This window comes from Chamaea fasciata, unplaced genomic scaffold (assembly GCF_029207755.1).
Source record: "Chamaea fasciata isolate MVZ Bird 193981 ecotype frontalis unplaced genomic scaffold, bChaFas1.0.hap1 SCAF_1, whole genome shotgun sequence".
NCBI lineage: Eukaryota > Metazoa > Chordata > Aves > Passeriformes > Sylviidae > Chamaea > Chamaea fasciata.
This window is the reverse complement of record NW_027094086.1, coordinates 109545779-109570751: the sequence shown is the minus strand read 5'-3', so window position 1 is coordinate 109570751 and position 24973 is coordinate 109545779. Positions and strand designations below refer to the sequence as shown.

The 24973-nt window shown below is 38.8% G+C and overlaps 1 protein-coding gene across 5 annotated transcripts in view; it reads left to right on the top strand.

Moving 5' to 3' along the window:
* TMEM108 (transmembrane protein 108) overlaps window positions 1-24973 on the top strand; it is a 162973-nt gene that overhangs the window by 5808 nt on the left and 132192 nt on the right. For all 5 annotated transcript variants that reach the window (XM_066178882.1, XM_066178536.1, XM_066178798.1 and 2 more), the window contains exon 2: window positions 1998-2127. The gene's annotated coding sequence lies outside the window, so the exon portion shown is untranslated. The remainder of the gene's footprint in view (window positions 1-1997; window positions 2128-24973) is intronic.

The window sequence follows — 24973 nt, the reverse complement described above, 5'->3', positions numbered from 1 at the left end:
TTCTAATTAGAGAGGTCCAAAACCATGGGTTGAATACAAATGCAGTCTGCAAATGTTCAGATAACCCGCATAGTGTGGCATTTTCAGTATTTTTCCCTAGCAGTTTGTATTGTGGTGTTTAATTTACAAGAGTGTGTGTTGTATTTTTTTCCCATGTTAGGGCATTTTATCCAGTACTTCTGAAGGACAAATCTTTTACTTCACAGAAACCACATCCTGAAACTTGTTGGGAGTAAAAGGAGAGCCTGTGTAATGTTTTTATTATTTGGAGATTCAAAATCAAGGATTCTGGGGTAATTGTGTGTGACCTTTCAGATCTGAGATCTGTCTGCATCAAGGCAGAGGCACAGATCCCTTAAAACATGACCCAAGATAAAGGCTTTTTCTAGCTCCATCAGGAGTTTCAGATCTGAATAGCAATCAAACCAAATGTAGTAACATGTGCTATCAGTGTGTGACATGCAGGGATGGGTGGCTTTGTGTGCCACCCTTCATGGTAAGAATTTACATCAGGAGATAAGGCTACAAATGGTTCCTATGTCACCACTTAAGATTTTTAGGCATTCTAACTGAAATGAGTTAATTTTCAAATTTCCATAATAAAAAAGGGAGGGAGAGAGCAGCCTACAGAGGATGTGTATAGTACAAACCACATATAGACAAAGCTATACTAACCTTTGAAATGCCCATAAACAATTTCTGTGGAGAGCAGGGGCTGCTTTTTAGCAGCAGGAGCCAAAATGTGGAAAGCAGCAAATATGCATCCCATTTTCTGTGCCATGGTGCTGGAGCCAGGGGTGTCTGGTGAAATCTCATAATGAAACAGTTGTTTGAGCAGTTGAATACAGCTCAGCAAAGCAGCTCTTGAACTAACATGGGCTGCCTGTCTGCCAGTAAATAGATAATTACACTCTGTTGTTTAATTGAACTTTCATGAAAACTGCAATATGTTTTTTTGTAAGATCCACCATGAAAATGTGTTCTGCTTGTGGATCCTGCATGTAGGGATCAAGATATTGTGGAGGGGTGTCAGGTACAGAGGTAATGCTCTTTGTGCTGAACAATCTGCAGTGGGGAGTCAAGCATATATAAGTGACTCTCTCATAGCTTTCACAGAAGAAAACTGTACTGTATAAGCAGAGGACCTGTTGCTTGGTTTTCTGAGGTCCTTTTGATTCAGATGATCAAATTTTAGATACCTGGAAGGCACTGCAGCTCTGGATACATTTGAGGAATCTCACTGTGATTCCCTGAGTAGTTAAAAAACACAACAATGACAACAACAACAAAATCTCTGACTGAATTTTCCTGTTGTCCCACTAATTCATTTTGTTCCTGGAAACCACTGAGCAGTGGCCAGGGTCACTTTTTGGGAAGGTTTTTTTTTGTTTGTTTGTTTGTTTTTTTTTTTTTTTTTTTTTTTTTTGTTTTGTTTTGTTTTTTTTTTTTTTTTTTTTTGTTTTTGTTTTTGGTTTTTTTTTTTTTGTTTTGTTTTGTTTTTTTTTTTTTTTTAATTACCTTGATTGCTGAATATAAATCTTGGCCACTCTGTAAACCTCCAGTTTCTCAGATTAGAATTCTTATTCTGAAACTAGTATTTAAATTGAATTTAGTCTCTTTCCACAAGAATCAACCTTTAACAGATAATTTAACAAAGAAATTGACAATTCAGAGATGGAAGTTGTACCATGTTTTTTGTTAAGCGTTTGAATTTCATAAAATTGGGAGCGTGTTCTGAAATCTGTAGGATATACACATACAGAATGTGACAGTCTGGAAAGTCTGAGTCTGCAAAGAGAGCCTAAAGAGTCTTCTACTCATACTCCCAAAAATCAATAACCTACAGAAACAATGTGGTCTGTAATCCATTACACTGAAAGCTCTGAAGGGCAATGGGAGTCGCATGGCACAGAGCCATATGTATTTAAATTGAATGCCTTATAAAATGAGATGAATAAATATCTTGGAATAACACACCCACTTCTGTAAAATTACAGATTGTACCACTTGGCAGATAAAAAATCAGAAAACAAGAAGCTAGAAGAATTTTGATCACCAGGAAGATCTGAACCAATGGACTGTATGGATATAGATATGTTTGAAGGCATCTGCTCTTCCCATTACAAGGTAAGGCACAAATGGATTTCTCTGTTGGTTTGTGTCTCTTCATTTTAGTGAAGCTCCCATTTGTGGCATTGCCTAAGGTAATAGTGGAGGTGTTCTCCAAAGCTTGTTCAACCTAGTGGCTGGCTGCTAATAACTGTGGCCAGCTATTAATAACATAAATGGACAACATGCAGACCCAAAAAAGCCTCAAGTTTCAAAAGCCAATGAAAAATTTGGATCTTCAGGGGCTGTAAAATTCAAAGTTTTACTATATGAAATACCTGTTCAGATGGCTCTAGAGATGCTCTATTTTTAGCATGTGCTAATAGAAGACCTTCCTGCTCACCTAAGGCATCTTTTTTATGTGCTTAATAATTGCTGTAGATTGAAGTCGACTTGAAACCTGTACGTAGTGTAGCAGCTAATCAGGAGAGACAGTCTCTAAACTGGATGCCTGAAAATGTCTCTGACTGGAGATGCGAGTTGTGCCACTTTCTTTGTACAGTTTTAGTGTTTAACTTTCAGGATTGTTGCAAAACCTGCTTAATTTTCTTTTTTTTTTTTTTTCCCTACCAGTAAAAATAATTACTTACTGATCTAAGCAAAGGCAGTGGAGAGATTGATAGATTTGCTGGGCATCTTTTGCCCAGATATACTGTCACTTACTCTGAATGTTTCCTTTACTGAGTTATTTTCAGGGAAGGTACAAAACACAGATTTTTCAAAAAGCTACTTGAAACTGGTAGAAACACTTGATAAATAATGAACTGGGCTTGTTTTAAAGTAAAATTTCTCATTTTAGAGATGATGTAGTTCTGCATGTCTCAGGAACGGCTATGTGGGGCTTCTACATATTTCAGCAATTCGGATCAACACAAGTTTGCTACAGAGCAAAACCATACCAGCTCTTTGTTACTCAGGAGCTCAAGTTAGGCAGCTTAGCAGTTGGAAAAAGAGGCAGCTGCAGCTGGGCTTAGCTGGTCTCTGCTTTAAGCCAGAGAGGCTGAAGAGAGGAGGTTCAGCTCAAGTCAGTGCGACGCCTAATTTCTCCGTTTTCACCAGCCAGTGTTAAATTATAAGGGAACAATCATGTGCAGTGCACTGCCATTGCTTCTATTCTGTATGGAAATACGACCACCAGTGTTATCAGTCTGCCATTTCCACAAGTGTAAGATAACCAGTCTCCTTCTTTTGTGGAAGAACTAAATTGGAGAGATCCTTAGCTGGGAATGTAACAGCCTGTGGCACTGCATCCTGTAGATATAGGGGGGGCTCCCTTGCGTGCTGAAATAACAGGAGTGACATGTATAAAATATTCAGAAAATGCAAAGATAAGCAATAGCAAACACAATTTAAAAGGAAAAACACGTTCAAACTCTTGAGTACTTGGGACATTCCAAAAATTTTCCGCAACTCTTATTAGGAAGGAATGTACATAGATCATAAAAAACTGTAGGATCTGTCTAGATAGCAGACACTTCTCTAGAGAGTTTTATTTTCTCTACCAGATGGTTGTGTAACTTCTGGTGTCCACACTCAAGTCCCCCAGAGGAGTCTGTATTGCCACCAGTTACTGCCAGCTCCCACAAGTACAAATGTCTGCTGGTCTGTGCTTTCTTGTTTGGACACCTTTACGCAAAGTGTGTACAGTGGGGGCAGGGAATGACATCTTTGGTTCTGCATGTGTGAAGGGAAAACACCATTTCCTGTGCCACCTTGCCTGCTTTAATCATATCCTTCTCTGGATCAGAGCTTCTGAGTTTGTCCTTCTTGGCACAGCAGGGAGCCCAGCCTTGGACAGGGCCTCTGGCTGTTTTGGATTTGCATTCTTGCAGCGGCCGTTCTGGGCATAGAGACTGAATGCATGGAGGCAAATTGTGCTTACACAGACATAGCTCAAGCCCAGCCATTCAGAACACCAGTCGATGACAGAGCTGCACACAAATTGAGTATCTGAGTATCTGAAAAGGACTTGTACTAGGGGCTAAGAAAAATGTACAGGGTCATAGTATTCTGCAGTGTCTTAGTTAACTGGATTTATTGGTGCTGCTTCACAGCAGAAATGTTGTTAGAGCCCCAGAGTTGCTTTGTTACTTTTCATTGCCAAAGGCTGTCCTTTCTGCAGTGTTGCTGTGTGGAAATGAGATCCTGCAACTCAGCTACCTCTGTGAACGATCTTGGTCTTCACCTAAAACATCATTGTTCTTTCAGTGCTGTGCACTCCCTGCTTTAAAGCAGCTGAGATGATCTATTGTCGTGGCTCTCATATTGGTATAGTATATATAGTATAGTTTTTATTGTAAATGTTGTATGGTGATTCTTGATGTTAGCCTGCAGCTGCTGGATAGAATAAATAACTGGAGGTAACAGTGGCTTAAATCAAAGCCAGGCTTTGAATTTCTGAGCTCCTAAATTGTGGCTTATTTGTGGGCATTAATCTTATTCTTGATAGCCTTTTGGCTGTGTTTATCCAGTTTTGGCTGAGAAATGGTTGAAGCACCAAACAAAACTTAGGAACTGAAGGAACAAATGACCCTCTGGTTTATACCTGTAGTGGTTTGAAAGCAAAACAAATGAGAGGCTCCAAGTCAGAGATACAATTTAATGGGAAGAAAGGAAAGAAAGTAAAATAAAATAGATGCAATAGTACAAAAGACCACTGACAGAGTCAGAATACAACCTGAGCAGGGTGATGGAAGCAGTCCAGATGAGGTGGTCTTCCTGAAGCAGTGATCCCATAGAAAGGTCTGGTAGCTCTGGTCCTCTGGGAATCCAGTGGGTAAGGGCCCCCCATACTATCCCAAACCCCAGATTATATCCAGGTGAGAATGCTTGGTTCCTCCCCCTGGGCGGAGCATCTCACAATGGGATAATGAGTCATGCAGGGGGTCCTTGATGGCCCATTAAACAGAGATGACTCCCGGAGGGAGTTGTCTATGAGTCATGGGCAAGGCACTTGATTGACCATTAACAGAAGTTAATGGCCCAGAGGGAGGGGGTCTGGGAAAACACTGCCCCACCTGGATTCAACAGTTCATGAAGATGGTGATAGAATACTTTGTGCACATCCTATACTAGAACCCAGGACAATACCCAACGCAGATTTTCCAATATTACAAGAATCTGTGAGTTTCAGTTAATGTTCATTTCATCAAAATGAAAGCCTGAAAACCTCTGAAATGTCCTAGATTAGAAAGGTTAGAAACTGAATAAAAATTTTATTTAACTCATCTAAATATTTTGTAGCTCTAGTTTTGTTGTGGGCTTTTAGTTTGTTTTCTCTGTAGAAGATAAGGACGTGCTTTTTCTCCATATTGAAGCACCAGTAATTTTTAATTGAAACATTTATTTTTAAACTAAGGATAGCTGAATCAAAATGAGTTCACTTTGCTAGGAGTTTACAGTCCAGTGAAAGAATTCCTTATAATTAAATTAAAAAAATTTTTTTTCTAATGACTTAGTTCTGTCTTTCTCCTTTCTGGTGCACTGAATTTTATGTTCCTATTATTCACTTTTCTAGTAGTGCTAAGGGACCCCAGGCCTTGATGAGGCCTCAGTTGTTCTACATACTGTGTTGAGTCCCAAATAAATTGCAAATGCATCTTTCTGCAAAGAATATATGATCAAAGAGGCAAGAAAGATTAGATGGGTATGACCCGGGAGCATAGGGACAGTTTCATCATCATGGTAAGCAGTTCCTTCAGGAACCTGCAGGCAGCCATTTACATATACAACTCTGTAGCCTTGAGGTGATGATGTTTTAAGGTGGTGGAGAATCAAAGCATTTCATCCATGCAAGTGGGGAAGGATCCGAGGAATTGCACATTGTGTCACTATAGTATTCCCTCTATGCTGTTTTGATTTGAATAAGAGCAGTTTGATTTAAATCATCTTGGAAATGGGAGCAGGTTCTTGGCAGTGGGGGGAAGCCTTTTTCTTTTGGAAGTTAGTGTGGCATTTAACTCACCTGTCCTGCTGTGTAATTTGTCCTGACATTTGCTGGCACAGTAAGTTCTTACTAACTGCAGTGACATTTGCCCCGTGTGACATAATTCTGAACACTTTTTCATAATACTTCACTTGAACTGAAAGCAGCCAAACTGTCTTTTCTAATTTCAGCCTTCTTGATCCCTTGTCCCCAGTGATAAGTTCTGCCTTGCAGTGTTTCCCAGTGCTGCCTGAAGAAAAAAGATGAGATAGCAGCTAACAACTCCAGGTTTTTCCCTTGTTGGTACTCAAATCATGCTAGAAGTCACTGGTCCTTTATGAGCTAAATCCTGAAGGAGCTGGCTTCCCAAGTCAGCCCTCCCGAAGCAGACATTAAGATACAGAAGTAACAACCGAGCCGCCTAATAATCAAGTGAGTTTGTTCTTGCCTCTATTACTTCTAACATTGGTCACTAGTCACAGAATGTTATATTCAAAACCCATCTAAAGGAAAACTGCATGAACAAAGATCACAGTCTAAACATGTAAAAAGCATTTTTTTTGTTTTGATGGGGAATTGCTTAAACTTTGTTTTGAATTTGTTTCTAAGAGGAAAGTATTCCGTATTCTTTAGTAAAGAATACCTAAACACTTGTTGCTGCTTATTCATCTATTCAAGCAGGCTGTGAGATGCAGCTGTTGTTTCTTGATGATTAGGTGGAAAATAAAGTTGTTTTGACAGCATTTTGTTCGTGTTGATGACCTTGAATGTACATAATTTACTCGACTTGGTGGCCTGGCCCTTACAAGTTTGATTACTGTTTCTAACAGTGAATGATAGTGTATCTTTCGGGGTAGTAGGAGACAGGGGATGAAAAGCCTTTTGGGTGCGGTTAAATGTTGTCAAATGTGGTGGAGAATTCACCTGTAAGTGGAGGAAGTTTGGGATTATGGTGTCTTGTTTGGTATCTCGTATGGAAAATAAACTTATATTGCATAAAATCCGATTGTGAAATCTGATAAAAAGATAAACTTGCTGTGAGGCTAATCTAAGAGGGCCTGTCATTACTGGCAGAAAGAAAGAAGCAGGAACCTGGCTATGAGTATGTCAGAGTGCTTCCTCTGGTTTCTCATCAAGCATAGAAATGAAAGCTGGGGGACTTTTAGGTATTTACTTATTTAGGCTAAGGTTCCTCCCAATCCATAATGAGCTGTGGTTTTGAGGACAACCTCATATCAGCTCTGTGGTGTGAGGAAATGCCCTTATCCCACCCCCCCATACAGATGGCCACTGAGATTAGCCCAGGATAGCGCAAAGCAGAGAACTAAATTCGACTTCTAAAACTAAGCGGCAGACCTGGCTATACTCTTACATCCGTGGGCTCATTTCTGCAGAATGAGTGAGCCACACCATGCCTGTCCTCAGATTAAGGATCAGTCTGTTAAATTTCAGCTGTACATTTCTAGGTCAGATTTAAAGTGAGTAAAAAGGTCACACTTCAACTCTTTGCTCTTCAGGAAGAGAACTGAAAATAGTAAATGGAGTACAGAGAGCTACAGAAATTCAAGAGAGACTCAGTTTTCAAGAAGCAGGCCACAATGAACTTTTAAACTCTAATCTGTCTGCAAAGGTGAAATTGCAGCTGAGATAGAATCACTTTGTGCCAAAGAGGTCCCTACAAATAAAGTCAGTATAGAAAATCTATACAGGGTGACTTGTGTATTTGTTTTTGTATTTATGCTATTAATTGCATGCTAGATTACTAGAAGTGAATTTTTAAAGCTCTGTTTGTGATTTAAGTTTTTCTTTTTTGTTTCTGTTTTCCTCTTGTTTTTTATTCCTTCTTACATGCATATGGTGATTGCTTAGATTTAGTTAGATGTTAAACTTCTTTAAAAAAAGCCTTTGCAAAAGCAAATGCAAACATTCTTTTTGAAAACCTCTCTTTCGGCATTTAGCATGCCAACAGCAGTGCTAAGAAACCAAGGGAATGCCTGCAAGTAGGAAGGCAGAGGCACATCAAGTGAAGTTTCACGAGTAAAGTCAGCATCCTCTTTTGCAACTAATTGGGGATGTTTATGGCTGTGAAAAGCTTGCTGACTGCAGAGTTGTCAAATCAAAGTGGTTAAAAAGTCTGGAATGATTTTGACTTCTAAATGTTCTGTAAAAGCCCATTTTCATGCATTTCAGTGTGGGATTCAAAGTTAAAATGTTCGCTTCTTTCTAAATGTGTACAGACATGGGAAACTGATGTGTATGATAGACTGTGTCAGAAGAAGGCACAGTGGTGGTTTTTTGCTGGAAAGTGAGATGAAAGATGATCTGGTCCTGGTCTTACCTGCAGGATCTGATTGCAGGTTTTTTTGCACGGCTTTAGCTAATTTCTTAATTGTCCATCTTAAATCCTTCCTTTGATTTGATGTAGTAATAGCTTAACTTTGGGAATGAAATGAAGAGGTGTAAATATATGTGCAGTTGCTGAAGCTCCAGATGGTTAAAAATGCAGACTACTGGTATTATACAACTTTGGTCTCGTTTGAACAATATGATCAGCAGGCAGCATTGTCTAGGCATCCTAGTGAACTACCAAATAAGTGTTTAATTCCTTAAATCCTCTATTGTGGTTGTCTTTTGTATGCATCAATGTCATAACTCATGTTCTCTTTTACAGCTATGAAAAGAAAAGGTTGGTGCTTTTTTTAAGGTTATATTCTTTGTCCTAATACTTTTTTTGGAATACTCTGAAGAATTGTACTTCTTTCTCATTTAGTTGGGTCCACTGCTGACTTCCCTTGCTCAGCTTAATCAAATTTTGGAGGTAGGATGTATTGTCTATAAACTTTAGGTAGTTCAGCTGCTATGCCTTTTATGCTGAGTCTTTTTTAATTTTCCACACCATTGTCCGGAAGAGACTTTCAAAGCCAAGAATGACTTCAGAGAGTCACCTTATTCTGTTCTTTCTGATTTGGTACTATTAGCTGTTCATGCCTTGTCTTATGGTAAAGGCAATTCTAAAAATGGTGCATGTAAAGTCTTATTCTCACAGCTTTTCTTTAAATTGAAACATGTTTAACCTATCCACAATAAAGATACTGATTTGCAATTGTTTCTTTCTCTTTTGAAATGTCATCTTCATGCCCTTGAGTATAATCCCTCTCAACATGATGTCTTAGGCAGACAGTGTTTATTTTATTTCCTGATTCTGTCACAAAAACTAATAGCTTTCAAAATGGAAGCTGTCACGTACCAATTGGCAGGAACCACCACACTTTTATTTTGTACTTTCTTTGGGAATTTAATAATACTATATTCTTTAGTTTTCTGTTTCTCAGTAGTAGTTTGTATCTTCCTTCATCTTTCATTAAGGCATGACATCATTTATGTCTTGCCTTGATTTTCCCCTTTTGGAGGATGTGACATCTTTCTTCCTTCCCCTTAGGCTGTAGAAATTCTTCTTTCATCTTCCTGCACCTTTCCCAGGTTAATTTTAGTTGTCTGCTTACGGCGATCAATCTGTTTTTATCCAGCTTTACACTAAGCAAAATCTTCTTTGTGTTTCCCTCCTGGGACTGTCTCATCCCTTGAACTTTTGCTCTGTAGAAAAATAGAAATATTCTGCTTCTCAATCACAGAAATATCAAACACATTTTGCTAGTAGGTAGCTTTTTTTTGTTTATTACCTAAATGCGTATCAAATAGATTTACATGGCGTCTCTTAATCTAACGCTAGCATTGCTGTAGTCCTGTGCTAAACTTACTAGGCATGGCTGACATCATGTCTGTCTGTCTCTTGCAACAGCAATTATATATATATATATATATATATATATATATATATATATATATATATTTATATTTATATATATATATATATATATATATATATATATATATTAAAAAACGGTGCTTTGTGTCCTTCACACACTTGTATAAAACTTCTCAGTGACTTTCAGCTGGGTATCTGCTGAGTTTCCAGCCTTGTTCCATCCAGAATCTTTTCTAATTTCATGTTGCTCCTCTCATGATTCAAGTTGCAGAACACCTGACTTCCAGGCCTAAAAGAGTGAAGGAAACCTGGAACTTGTTAAAAAAATTTTGGCAAGAAGTGGAGGTGGTAATTTTCAACAACCCAGCCAGAAATAAGTTGAGAAAACTTAATGCCTCATTTCTCTCTGATGTAACTGGTACCATGTATTTTAAAGTAAGCTCAGAAATAAAAGGTTGAAATTCATATGCTGTACACATGGCAGATCAGACCAAAGCAGTCCTAATGAAATAGCAGTCCTTTCTCGCTTCACATAAGCAGCTGCTGGGACAGAAGTGCTGTGATTTTCTCCTGCACAGGTAGAAAAGGCACAGAAAAGTGATGTCATGTAAGGGAAATGTTCCTTGAAAGTTTCCCTATAGTGCTGGCTTTCAAGTATGAAGACTGTCTAGATTGATCAGTAGATCAGTTTAGGTATAGAAGAAGCCATTCTGCAGATCTTTCCCTGCAAAATAGCAGAAAATTTCTAACTACCTCAGATATCAGAAGCACCATCTCATCTAAGGTGTGCATCTGTTTCAGTGGAGCAAAAAGGAAATAATTGGCCACTTTCCCAAATGTGTGTTTCCTTTTTAAGAACCATAGGGTACAGAGTACCAGCAGGGCTCCCTAAGAATTAGGTTTGGATAGATAGCTGCCAGCAGTGACTTCTCCTTAAAAGGAAAGGTGATTTTAGATATCAGCAACTAATAGTACAGAACCAGTCTAGCACTCAGTCTGATAGCAGCGCCATTGAAGTTTGGTGCTGAGGCGGGAGGTTGGGAGAGAGTGGGGGAAGGTGTTGAGGGGGTGGGAAGATAATTTTCACACTCTGCACAAGTAACATAAGCTCTGTGTTTAATCTAATATCCTGAAATCTGACATGGATAGCTGTCCTCAGGGGATATTCACAGGCTAATTGTAAGTTCTTATTTGATGAGAGCAGAACTCACTGAAACATTGCAGGAAGGGTAGCTGTGAAAATTTTTCCACACTTTTTTTTTTCCAGTGCTTCTTATCTCCAGTTTAACCCTATGTCCCACTGAATTGCCTTCACTTTCGCTGTCTGATATAGAATACATTAGTGGGTTATGAAAAATACTCAGACCTGCTGCAACAATGGGATCATTCATTATTTTTCTCCAAACTTCCAGTAATATTGTTCAGTGGCTGTGGCACACAACCTTGCAGTGATGCAATGGCCTAGCCTCAAGCTTTCCCAGTGTTTTGTGTGCAATAATTAAACGTTACAATACCCTTCTGAGGCAGCATCCGACCTGTGTTAGGCAGTGCTCTGTGAGTAGTTATATTGTAATTATTGTAGCTATTTATGAGTGGAAGTATGGTGTTGGGTAAAATCATATACATGCCATATATCCTCCTCCCAAGGTCTTAACACCATGATAACAGGAATAACAAAAATAGAAACTATGAGTCTCAACTCCTGGGAGTGTGATTTCGTCATCGGGCAGTGTCGCTTCCCTTAGGACCTCCTGTGTATTTGCTTTAACCAATCTTCTTTCTACCTTTGCTGCAAAGAGGTGGTCTAAATAAATTTTTAAATTAGGGTAATTGCAATAAGGCATCTCTTCCATAGGGGGTTTGCATTGTCTTTCTTTCTAAGTTAGGTATACTAGGAATTATACTGAACTACTTGCTGTGTAGTCAATATTGCATGAAAATTGACAACAATCAAGCACCTTTTCGGAATAGAATTCCCCTACTGATGTTGCAAGGCTATTAACAGTTCTGTTAATTTTATTTGTTGAAAATCAACCACAACACTATTTTTTGTTTCCCTCACCCCTGTGTCACAACCCTCAAATTTTTGTGTAGATGTTAAAAGCTAAGATTCTCATTCTTTAAGAGAGCCTGCACAATAACTTCACTCTGTTATTGTTTGGATTATCATCTGAGGTGTAATCAGGTCTTTTTATACCTTACATAATTAATTATATAATTAATTATTATTAAATATATTATATGAAATAATTATAATAATTTTTGCATTCTAAATGCAACAAAATTTGCAAAACGTGATCACCAGAGGACTGTTAAAGCTGATTTCTTATCACTGGAGCTTACAAGCTGTAGCTGACAGCTGGGTATACGTGTAACTAGGTAAAGGTCAGAAGTAATCCACCTCTTTGCATTCTGGCACTGCAGACCCATTCTAAATACAGTAACTAGCTGCAGAAGTGGGTTCTGTTCAGATGTCCCCCCTGGCATGAACAACGTGATGAGAAAAGGAGCTAATGAAAGCTTAGTTTTTTGTTTTGAGAGGGCTTGCCCAATTCCTTTTACTAAAGATCAGGCTGCCCACTGCTTTGCTTTAGTATCACCATCATCCAAAATTACGTACTGACTACTCCAGAATAACACTGACCACAAACCTGGTCAGTAACAGTAAAAGTAGCTGATGCCATAGTGCTGCAGGGGAGGGGCAGGAGCTGTTACAGAGACAGATTCTGTGTGTGTTTGTTCACTGGTTTCTGGGACCAGTCCCATGGCTAAATTTATTTGCTCTGTCTTCTTCTGTTTTATGAACTTTGATTTATTTATTTTTAAGTTGTGATTTGGTTTTGGTTTTGTTTGATTTGGAGGGGTTTTTTTGTTTTCTTTTTTGGTTTGGTTTGTATTTTTAACTTGGTATTGGAGATACCATCTCAAGAGAATCCACAGGGGCATTTTCTCCCATTTATGCAGCATTTTCTACTGTGGGGATAATCAAGTCCCTACTAAGTATGAGGCAATCTTTAGTAATTTATGCCTGTACCTTGGCTGCAGACTACAGACTACTTCATACATATTTTTGGAAAAGCACAGGAGATCTCTTACTGAAATTAAAAGTAAACTTTCTGTTGGCTTAATGGTTGAAATTGTTATTGTGTTTTTGTGCAGTTGTTTTCAATGATTGAGACAGGACTGATCACAGAAGAATGATGAAGGTTTAATGGCAAGAAGTTAGGGTTATTTAGAAACCATGGGGTCCTGCAATGACCCTAGAGATGACTGAGGTAGGCATGACGTTTTTGAGCATGATACTGGTTTACTTGTTTCCAAAACAGTTACACCCCAAAGTGTGGATAAAGTTGTTGTAAAATGTGCTTCTCCAGAAGGTGTCATTCATAGAGATAAAAAAGCTTATTTTTTGTTTGTTTCTGTTTTGGAACTATTTGAATAAACATGAATCAGTTACTCTCTCTCCCACTGACTCGTGAGTCAATGTGAGAGATTTTGATCCTATGCTATTAGTGATCATAGTTTTAATTGCAATGTTTTTATGCAGGGCTTTTAGTTGGAATTCTTCTCTCAGAGTTTATGTTATTTTTGTTACTTTATGTACTACAGCATTGTTTAGCACATTTGAAAATTATATTTCACTCAAACTCAGACTTTCTTCTGTCATTTTGCAGTAAAAAAGTGTTATGTTACCATGTTTTTATAATCTTCTGAAGAACACCATCGCCTGATTCCAGCATAATTTCTGTTTATTTAAAAGGCTGACACATTATAGTTTATTTCAGATCAGAAAAAATTAATGAACACTCCAGAAATATCAGGGATGAATGACAAGTATTAGTCATCTTCACAGCTTTTCTCTTTACTCCTTTTCCTTCATAGGAAGGAAATATTCAACTATTAATATTTTTATTCTTCTTTATTCAGTGAAGATATAATTCAAAACGTATCAATAGCTATTAACAGAGTGCCAAAGAAGTCTAACAAGATAACAAATTACCTTAAAAACTGGGTACTTTTCTGTACTTATTCTTGATTCTGGACCATGTACTTTCAAGGCTATGTACTTAAGCCACTGTCCTCTCAGATATTCTCTTCCAGTTATTACAGGAGGTTACTGTTTGGTGTGAACAGGAATACAGACTCAGGTTTCAAAATAATTTCTCTATTCTGATCTGTGAAATGAAATACCAGTAGTTTAATGTATTTGTTTTAATTAATAATTACAGTGTATTTATACTATCTTTCAATTTGCATAGTTACCCAGCAGATGATGAAAAAGATCATAGATAACTCAATTTATTGCCATGCCAAAGCAGGATTGTTCCTGGTGTCATGTTTTCCATTGCGTTATGCAACGGAAAAGAGTGTACCCTTTTTGGTAACTTGAAGGACAGATTTCCCATAATTTCTTCCGTCTGTCTAGGTAAGGTTGAGGTTCTTAAATGAGTTTTGTTCAGAGGCTCATTCTTTGTTGCAGTCAGTAGTTCGTCAATGTAGAATGACATTTGCTGAGATGAACCCATGTGTTTTGTGTAATAATGGAGCAGTTTATAAACCTTAAACCAGATGGTGAAATTGGAAGAGAAAGTGTGTGACCCCTTGACTTAAAAGGGTTTGAAAAGGTAGAACTGTTGCTTCTTGAGGGTCTTCTCAGCTGGTTTATTAAGTGATTGGTTTACAGACTCTGCAGTAAACACTGGGCTTTGTATTCCAACCTACTCAGAGAATTCAGTGGTAGCTAGGTTTCCTGGTTAGCCAGGAAAAGTTGTGTATTCAGTCCCTCATTATGGAAGTGGCTGTATTTCTTTACCAGAATTACTAACCTTCTTGTAATCTAGAGAGAGAGGCTGATCTGTAGTATGAGTCTTTTCCCATTTCATAACTCTTTATCTGTGTGAAAGGATTGGCAGTCCCTCCTACTCATAAAGTCACCTTAATGCAGGTAAAACTTTTTTCTCCTCTCTTCTTTCTCAAAGCCCACCAGACTAACTCTAAACATTTAGTAGTATTTAAAAGGTTATTTTAAAAACGTTTCCTTTACCTTTTGCAAAATTATACTCAGACTCTTCCAGAAATAATTTCCAGTGTGAAAGTGCTTCAAGTGAGCCCTTTCTTCAAGTGGAAAGTTTTTGCACTCTCTTACTTTATTTAGTGGAGGAAAACATGGAAGAAGTTATAAAACTTTAACCTCTGTGGCTTGTATTGTCACTTAAACCAGCTACCATAAGTGATGACTGAAGAATGTACAATCCAGAATTTATCTTGCTTGATTAGCAGACCCATCGACTGAATTTTTTTCTTCGTGACACTAAGAAAGTGAAGCTGCTTGCCCAGCCTTCTCAATTCTGGGCACCTTATTATCTCTGTAGTATTAAATGCCGACAAACAAAAAAAGGCAAATGGTTTAGGCTTGGTTTTGAAAAGAGATGTTATATATTCATTCCCATTTGTTCTCATTGTTAAGGAATTGTGCTGACAAAAGCACTTTGCTCATGAAATAAGAGGAATGGAAGGAGAGGGCAAGGCAACATTAATAGTACTGAGGGATGTGCATGTGGCTTGGCAAATTGAGCAAGTGGAGGAGGTGGGGTCAGGTCCTGACTTCACAGCTGATATACTGATTTTCTCAGTTTAACTGATTAAGTCTGTGACACAGAGTACCTTGGCTCTCCAGTACGCCCATCCATAAGAAGGTTATGTTACCTGATTTAATAAAGGGTTCTGCAGGTTATTTTGTAAAATGCTTTGGGAAATTTGAATGAGAAGATTTATAGCTGGATAGGTACAGATGTAGAAATAAATACAGATATGCATCTTAGCCTACTGCAGTTACAGAGTACAGCACTACTGCCACCAGTGGAATGGACTGAAAGAAATTCCCTGGAAGCTATTAAATAATTCCTTGAATCTTTTCATACCTGTACTAGATGCTGGTCTTGTTTAGCAACAAATGCAGGGTGCTATGCAACTTCTAGTGCATGGATAGAGGCAGAATTGTGGGGAGGGAGGATCACTTGTTGGTATTTTTTAATTCCTTTGTAACTTAAGTTGTCATTAGAACCAAAATTCATTCTTTCTCTCCTCTAGAGCCCTAGCTCTTTACTCGGTGTTAAGTCACTGGCATTTTAAATGAGAGAATTTCAATACCCACGAATTGCATCTTGAGGAGAAATAAAAAGGCTTTTTATTCAAAAGCACGCTTTTCTTGAAGACAGAGTGCTGGGTAGATTTTTCCCTGGTCAGCTTCAGTGTGGCAATTTTTAGATGATTATAGCAGCTCTTCTCTGAACGCTTACTTCTCCTATGGCTCATCAGTTCCATTTGCAAATCACTCAGTTTTTAAACCATTTAACGACTCTGTTTAAAAAACTATTTAAAGCTGTAGTGATCTGCCAAAAATAACACCACCAACCTGTTCTTCTACATCTCTATAGGATTCATTCCCCTTGCTTTGTATCTTCCATGTATTTTTCCTTTAGATTCCTCTTCCTCTTTCTTCAGCTGTCCTTGTGGCAGTGGTGTTCAAATGAAGTAGAAAGCAAGGAGAGCTACCTGAAAGCATTTTTGCTACACCACTGAGAGAGAAGCCTATTGGTGTGTGTCAGCAGGGACACAGGCAAGAGGTAACAGATGGCATGAAAGGAAAGGTAAGAAGCCATGAAGCTACAAGGGAACAGTATTTGTCAAAGAAAGATAAGTAAAGTCAAGGCAATGTTCTGGGAAGGGAGACAGCTGGGGACCTAAGGCAAAGGGTGGGCAGAGCTTGAAAGTGGACAAATACTATTCTTCCCAGAAAGAGCCTTCTCTGGCATGAGTGACCCACGGTGACCTGCCGACTACCAGGGGGATAGCTTTGGCCTCTTCACACTGAGCTGAAAGACCCTGGTTTTTTAGATCAAAAGACAAACAGACCTCTCAAGTACTTAGATTCATGTTTCTTCTTGAAAGTGTCCTGTGCTATTAGTACAAATTTAAAGAGGGGGAATTTAGGTTCAATATTAGGAAGAAATTCTTTACTGTGAGGGTGGTGAGACTCTGGAACAGGTTTCCTAGGGAAGTTGTGGATGCCCCAACCCTGGCATTGTTCAAGGCCAGGTTGGGTAAGGCTGTGAGCAACCTGGGAGATGTCCCTACCTTTTGGGACTAGATTTCTTTAAGGTCCCTTCCAATCCCTTAACATTCTGTGATTCTATGATTAAGCTATGCAATAAGGGAAGAAGCTACAGGGCTGCAGCTGGAAGGTGTTTATTTTGCCTAACCTGTATGGCTGCATTAACATTAATAAATGTGGCCAGCATGCCCAGGGTCACTCAGGCCCTGAGCATAGCTAGCTACTTGCAGCTCAGCTCTATATACAAACATTTTTTAGTTTTTAGATAATAGCTACATGTAAACTGCTTGCTGGGTGTAGTATCCGTAGATTGCTAACTCATGAAGTGTGGGAATTGTCAAATCCAGGACAGTGACCCTTTGAGTGATTTAACAGCATTGATGATTGATTTCCAGCACCCAGGATGCAATAGGTTGGCTTTCTCTGAAGGGTATAGAAGGGGGTGGAAAGCTGGCACTATAATGATAGTGGAAGGTCAGAGATAGGCTGTAAGGATGCACAATGAATCATGTTGATCTTGACATTCTTGACAACTCAAAGCCTTTTGGGTTGACTTTACTTCACCTTCAGGAACTGAAGAGAATATTTTGAGCAAGTTTTGCTTTTGAATGTCTGAAGTTTGTTTGAGCCTGAGAAGCTCAGTTGGAAAAGTGAACAGGGACAGATTGCAAGTCTTCCTCCACAGATCTGCTCCAGTTTTTTTCAGAACTCTCTGCACAAGGAGAACAAGATTCTTGGGACTTTATTCCATGAGGACCAGCTATGAAACAAGGCTAAAAAGAGGCACTTTTGTGTTGACTGCACAAGGAATTACACTTGCCAATGCCATTATGTCAATGTCATTGTAATGCCCATTTGCAGCAATGCTGTAAGCAAACTTATACCATGGTTTATTTCTAACTAATTAAAGTCTTACTTAGGAATGAGTAGTTTGTACACTAGAATGATTTACTTATTTATTTAAAATCACAGAGGCAGGCATTTCATGCTGAGGTCTGTTGCTTCTGTAATGCAACTTATTATCTCAGAAATGATCTGGGGTTGCTTCTCTCTGAATTCAGGCATCTGACGTTAATGTTACTGCATTTTATAATTGGTACTTGAAAGTTTAAGTGGATAATCAGCTAAGACATAAATGCAGCTTACCAGGAAACAATTGAGAATTTAGGATAATAAGACTGATTAGATACTGTTATGCCAGTCTCATGCCAAGATAATTCAACTGAGTTGAAGTTGTACAAATAATGGTGTAAGATGCACAGTGGTCAGGCAGGCCCCCTTCACACATGCTTAACTGCCTATCTTTGAGCAAACCCTGTCTAAAAGGTAATAAGCTCTTGTTAGTGAGAAAGATCATACATGGTCCTCAAGTGTAGGATCATATACATTGCTTTCCTGAGATCTTTTCTGCTTCTTTTAGGAGGAGTTTGAAATGAGGAGTTTGAAAAACAATAATAACATCTCAAAGCAGACATCATTTTAAATACTTTTCTCCTGTTATCTAGATGCTTTATTTTAAATTAAAACCTAAAGGGAGAAGTATCTTGCCCAGCATTACATAAGCCTGGTGGCTTCCAGCGTTCTTTGGGAATTCTTGTGTGCTAGTAAAGCAGGTTTTAATGCTTAGTGAAGGAGGGAACCGAGTGCATTTTTTCTGGTGGACAAGCACAAAGCTGGCGGCACACTATTTGTGCAGGCTCTTTACTTGGGGCCCAAGCAGTGGAAGGAGCCATGTGGTCCACTTGAGCTGTTAGGTAAAGGTGAACAAAGAAAGCTTTATATTACCTTTGGTACAAGCCTTCATCAGAACCAATTTAGTCTGTGTCACAAAAGATATCAGCCTTATTGTCTAGGCATCAAAGAGAGCTGACACAGAGACTGGTGTGGAGGATGTTGTTGCTGGATATAGTGGCGCAGGAAGGAGACCATTATTTGTAGCACAGGAAGAAGACCACTCGCTCTTTTGTCCCAAGGGCTCATTCCGGCCCTGTTTCCCATGGTCTGGGAATGGAGAGCAATTGGAGAGAGTTCAGTGATGATAATTACAAGGTTATTTTTTTTTTTCCTAGAGTATGCTTCCCTGATACCAGGAAGTGCTTCTACTAAGAGGATTGACATGTCAGTATCTTGTGCTGCTCTGGGACTTGCATAACCTGAATCTTTTGGATCCGTTTCTCAGATTCCTCTGTACTTATTAGGCTTATGAAATCCATGCGCTCTGAGGAGCACTTAATGCTCTCTCCAAAAGTGCTGGCTAATCCCCAAGTGTGTGTTTGGCACACCCTTGACAACTTCAATGTCACAGGAGCCGCAGCTGGAGCTGTATGTTCAGTGGCCACGAGGTGGTTAGTTGGGGTGTGTTAGACATATGCTGTGTGTTCAGGGCTATTTAAAGGATTAATTTACATGAGCCATGCAACTCTACTGAAGCTAGTGATCTTCAGTCTGGGCTCATTAGTCTGTCATGCTAAAGCACAACAAATTATTCATCTTATTCCCAGTTTATTTTTCCTCCCAAAAATTCATCAAGGGGGAAAAAAACCCCCCATGAAAATAACAGAACAGCTTCCATGACTGTTTGGAAGGGAATGAATGAATGAACGAATTAATTAATTAATTATTTTCCCTAACTTTCCTGTTCTAGGCTGTATGGCTGAAGGCAGCTACCCAGTCTGTCTGGTTCCTAGGTGGGAGTGAGCCACAGTGCCAAGGAAAGACACTGGGGTGGGTGGGTGGGTGGGGAACTTTTCTGAGATTATTAAAGTAGAGGGGAAAGAAAATTACTGTTTAGGAAACAGACTACCAGTGCAATGATTGCTTTTTTAAGCAATTTGGGAGAATGGCTGCTTTTTGAGCTAATAGTCCCAGATTTCTTCTTTAGTTATTCTTTTAGGTCTTTACAACAGACTTTTTTTTCATAGTGGCACTTTTTTATTTTCTGTACAATAAGGGCTATTTCCCTGTGTCTTCCAAGCATAGAAAGCTTCACTTTTTTTTTTTTTCTTTATTGAAGTTAATAGCTTTTCTTTGTTGTTCTTAGGCTGAGAATTTTTTAATTATTACTTTGTTTGTATAAGTATGGCAAAAGCCCTGAAAACTGTTGTCCAAAAGGAACTGGCCTCTGAATTTTTGCTTTGATGCCAAGCAATTTCTGTAAAGGAAGAGAAAACTGTTCTCTTTGTCACTGAGAACATATCTGAATTGATTTCAGTAGAATCTGTGAAATTGATGTAATCCTTAACTACTGGAAAAAGACACTTTGCATTATTGTCTTACTTCTTAATAACAGTACAGTACCATTTCCAAGTTAGACAATTCTGAAGTGTGCTAATAAATATCTAATGGCAACTGTTCCAGTGGATCAGCATTGCTGTGACTCAGGAAGACTGAGATTCCGATTTCTGTTCATTTTTTGAGGTACTAACTGTCCATTGATCTGTCCTTCTATCAAGCTGCTATTGCTGAGCTATACATTAACTTTCTAATAGATAACTTTTTCCTTTTCCCCCACAAAGTTCTGGAATGCTTGTTTTATTTCTTTATGTGTATATTTATTCATTTATAGTACATCCAGAAAGATGAATCTGCATGAAGAGCTGACTGTAATTCAGCCATGTCATCACAGCAGATTTTTTCAAGGAAAACTGGAAAATCCCATTATGACAGTCACAGCCCAGCTGCACATCTTAAAACTTATTGCAGCTCTGAACAAGTCAATTGAACAATTTAAATAATGAAGTGGATCTCAAATGTTTTTATTGCAACCAAACAAATAGACACACAATCAAAATGGCCCTTCCACTATTGACTGACATAAAACATTGGGAAATGTCATATTTCATGGTGCTGTTAAATACCCAACAGCCCTATGTCAGCATGGATGTCACATTTATATTGTAACAGTGCTTTATGATGGCCATGATTTTTATTGATGACCCTTGCTACCCATATAAAACATGTTTTCTTCTTGCAACTGTGTTATCAAACTGACATCACTCCTCTTCTTTCCTACTCTACATCCACGGATTCAGGCATTTCACCTGTTTAGCTGCTTTAAAAAAAAATCACTTATAGGTTAAAACTGCAAGATGAAATTACAACATTTCAAACAGTTCCCCTCACAAAAGTGTATGTGGCATGTAACTCTGTGGGAAGGAAGTGTCATATCAAAATCTTATGTAGCAAGAAAAACGAACCCATCTCCTGACAGAGGTGCTGATTTTGGGGTTTGGGAATGATCTTAGCTTTGATAATGAACTGAATATAAATCACTTGAAAAATATGAGCATGTGCCTTGTTCCTTCAGAGGAGTTACACTAAACTTATGGTTAAATATCATTTCCACTATGGTCAGCCAAAGATAGTGTTAAAGGAAGGAAGTTTGTTTAAGTTTAGAGAAGCCAAATCAGCTCTCTCAAATAGTCAGTAGGAATAGGGGTTTTTTGATTATTTTGGCACATTTTACATCCTTATTCTTGCAAAGCTGGAAATACTGTGTGAATCGCATCCCTCTGGGAAAAAAGTTGTATTTTATTTTCAGCCTGTCAGGAATGGGGAGATCTGAAAGCTGGTTAAAATGAAAACCAAAGAAAATTGTTTGGATTGGGCTGCTGCCCGAAGAAAGCTTGCTCTAAATGCTGGACTATGTATTACTTCATGTTGAAAATGTCCCTATTGTTCAAACTGTGTCTTAGTTACTAGATTGAGTTTATTTAGGGATGTCAGCTGAAGGTGCATTCTGTGTTGGGATGGGAAGTGACTTGTATGTTTTGTGGAAAGAAACCTGATTTGGTTAGGAAAATTACTTATAAATGCCAGGTACACTTGTGGCTGGAATTTTGGTCTGGTAATATACTGAATTTACAGTCAGAATTCAGTTTTAAGTGAGATGGGAAATAGAGGAGGTTAGATAATCTTTCTAGCTAGATGGGTGAGCATGTTTCCTAGGAATAAACAACTGACTGATTTTTTTCTTTTCCAAAGTAGTTAATGTTCTCCGAGGTCTCTTCTTTAACCTTTACAAGCAGAGCATAAACAGTGAGGGATGAATCTTCAGTGCATGCTGGTTTCACATCAGCCAGCATGAAGCATTCTGCCTCTAAATGGTGCTGAACCCTCACTGTACAGCAAGGCATTGCCTGAACATGTGCAGCAGTTCTGCTTCTTTCTTGTTGCATTGAACACGCTGCACTTTGGGAGGTTTAATCAACAGGGCAGGTTGTACAGTTGTCAAATGCATTTTTATTATGAGGTAGTCCTCTGACCGGGGATGTTTAGTGTCCCAGAAATTCCAGACAAAGGGTTGAAACTTTTTTTTCTTTCCCTTGTCTGTAAAATTCCTCAAGCAGTAAAAAAGGATGTGAAGAGGAAACCAGAGTAGTGTTAATTGCAGTTATCTGCTGTAATAGGCTTGGAATTCAAAGAAAGGCTGATAATCTTGAGGCTTCTAATGTGCCTCACTGCAAAAAAATTGCTCAGTCACATTGGCTGTAGGCCCTGTCCCTTTGCTTGTCCTGCTGCATGGGCTGTGCCACTCATAAACAGGATTGTGCTCTCCCCTGCTGAATTCTGTGCAAACTTGGTGTGGGTTCCATTGGAAAACTGAAGATAAAAAAGCAGACGTAGAAAATAGAATTATGTGTTCTCACCTGTTTTATCTGAGGTAAAGCAAGTTGTTTACTGACCTTTTCTTGCTTTAATGATCTCCGTGTTCCATCTCTAATTCCAGGAAGCTTTGCTTATCTGCTGGTACCTATGACTAGAAAGCATTAATTTGGATACCTGGATGACAAAGAATTGTTTATTTACACTTAGGCAGCTGCAGTGTTGGAGTGCATCCTTTGAGGATAAGGGCACATGATGGACACTAATTGGAAGACTTTGAAAACTGAACAGTATCTGCCTTGAATTATAACCTTGTGCTATGCTCTGCACAAGATCTGTAAGATCAAGGCAGAAAGTCTCATTGAGAACTAGGACAGGGTTTTAGAGGCTAAAAAAAAAAGCATTGGCAGTCCTAGAAATGCCTCACTCAGGGGTGAGTGGTAGACATGCCTCTCAACTGCATGAAGGAGAGAAAAAAATTTGATGTGCTGTTGAGTAATTCTAAGCTGCGTTGTGTTAGTTCTGCATGAATTGTAGATCTTAAAAGATCTACAGTTTAAGAAAGTGTTAAGGCTCGAGACCTGAACCAGCTGAATTTTCATGTGCAGAATTCTGCAAAGACTGCTTTGTAGATTGGTTCTTTAGATATCTATGAGCTTTACAAGCCACTGTACAATGAGCACAATGAAAAGTATATAACCCAGAAGTACAGACAGTGAAAACTATTATCGCACCAGGAAGTGTAAAAAGGGAACACCGCTGAGGCGAGCAGCTGAGTGAAAAACTTTGACAAATGGTAGCTTTTTTTCTTTGGAGCTTTTCTGGATTTGCAAGGCTGTGGGTAGAAACCAAGCATCAGTTTTAATGGGACATTTGTGATAGCAATTACTGTCATGTGAGAAGAGACAGAGAGGAGGCAGCAGCTCAATGGAGAATTACCTTGTCATTCACCTAAGATGGCAGCATCTGAGAAAGGGGAGCTAGAAGAAATGCTAGTTGTGTCTCGCAAGGTGCATTGTTGTTGTAAGGAGTAAGTGCAGTGATGTTTGCCATTTTCCTTTGCAGGACTGCCTGGCAGCCAGGCTGCTCTCAGGAGCAGTATGTTGATTTGCAACAGAGAAAGGCTTACTGTGTCTTGGTCACTTTGGGTAGTTTCTGTAGTAGACACCAGTTCAGTGGCAAGATCCTGTGTTTTCTGTGTGTCCCCTAGAAAGGAGAAAGGAGTCGCTGCGCCTGCCCACCCTTTCTTTTGTAGACGTACATCAGCCTGTGATGAAACATAAATTTAGACTATTGTCCTGTGCCAGAAATCTGTTCAATGTTTTCATAATGCAGCTAGAGTGTTTTTAGGCATTTGTTTCTTTTCTTTAACTTGCTTGCCAGTCATGTTTATGCCTTAAAGAGCACATAGTTCATTGGCACTGTTTGGCCGTCTTTGTGAAACCCTTTTTCAATTGTGTTGGCGGTTCATGTCTAAAGGTGGAAAGACAGTGTTGGTCCTTCACAGAAACACTTCAGTAAACATAAACTCTTGGTATATAAAGTACAAGGGTAGATGTAATGAAAGGGTTGTTTGCTTGTCCTATTTGGGTGCAGTGATTTTCACATGGATGCAGCTAGTGCTGCTTTCCCATGATGACAGACTTTTAGCAGGGGGTTTTCACTTACAGGGCTGTTTTGGGGATTTGTTATGTGCGTCTCTTATCATATAGGGAAAATGGTATTTTTTAAAATTATTTCTACATGAAGCTTTCAGATACCTGGGTTAGCTTTAACCCAGGTATCTGAAATGCAGATCTCACTTCTGTAGAGATTTGAGAATTAGAGGTTCACATGTTCCTGTACAACAAAAAACCCTTTATTGCTATGTGTGTCTCATCTCGTTATGAAATGCTGACCTAAAGCCTTGCTTGCATTTCTCTTTGTATATGCTGGCATCAGAGTGTAGCTGGTGTTGCTGCTGCAGGAGTAACAAAAGCTTCCAATTACCATCTGTCATGTCATACTTATAATTTTCAAGATCCAAGCACAGCTCTCCTGGTGCAATTGGCTATGAATCATGATTGACGTTAATAGCTATTTTTAAAAGTCAAAAACTGGGCTTTATTTCTGACAAGAGGAGCATGTTTGATACTGAACTCATTACAATAATATAGTCGAGTCCAGGAGTCCTGCAGTGACATTTAGGACAGCTTTGTTTCACATGCACATGTATAACTATGTTCTAGTTGTGTAGGGCCTGCTCCAATGCTTTGAATTTAATGCCATGTTTGGGGGTTTCAAAGAAAGAAGAAGGGGAGCCCTTTTAGAGAGCTGTCCTATTGCTGAGTGGAGGAAAATAAATAAAATGTAACTCTTATGCACTGACTTCAGCCATATTTTTGTTTGCAGAGATTCATTTACTTTTTTTAAACCATGGCCTGTTGGCATCAAAAAATGCTTTGCAAGGGCAGTA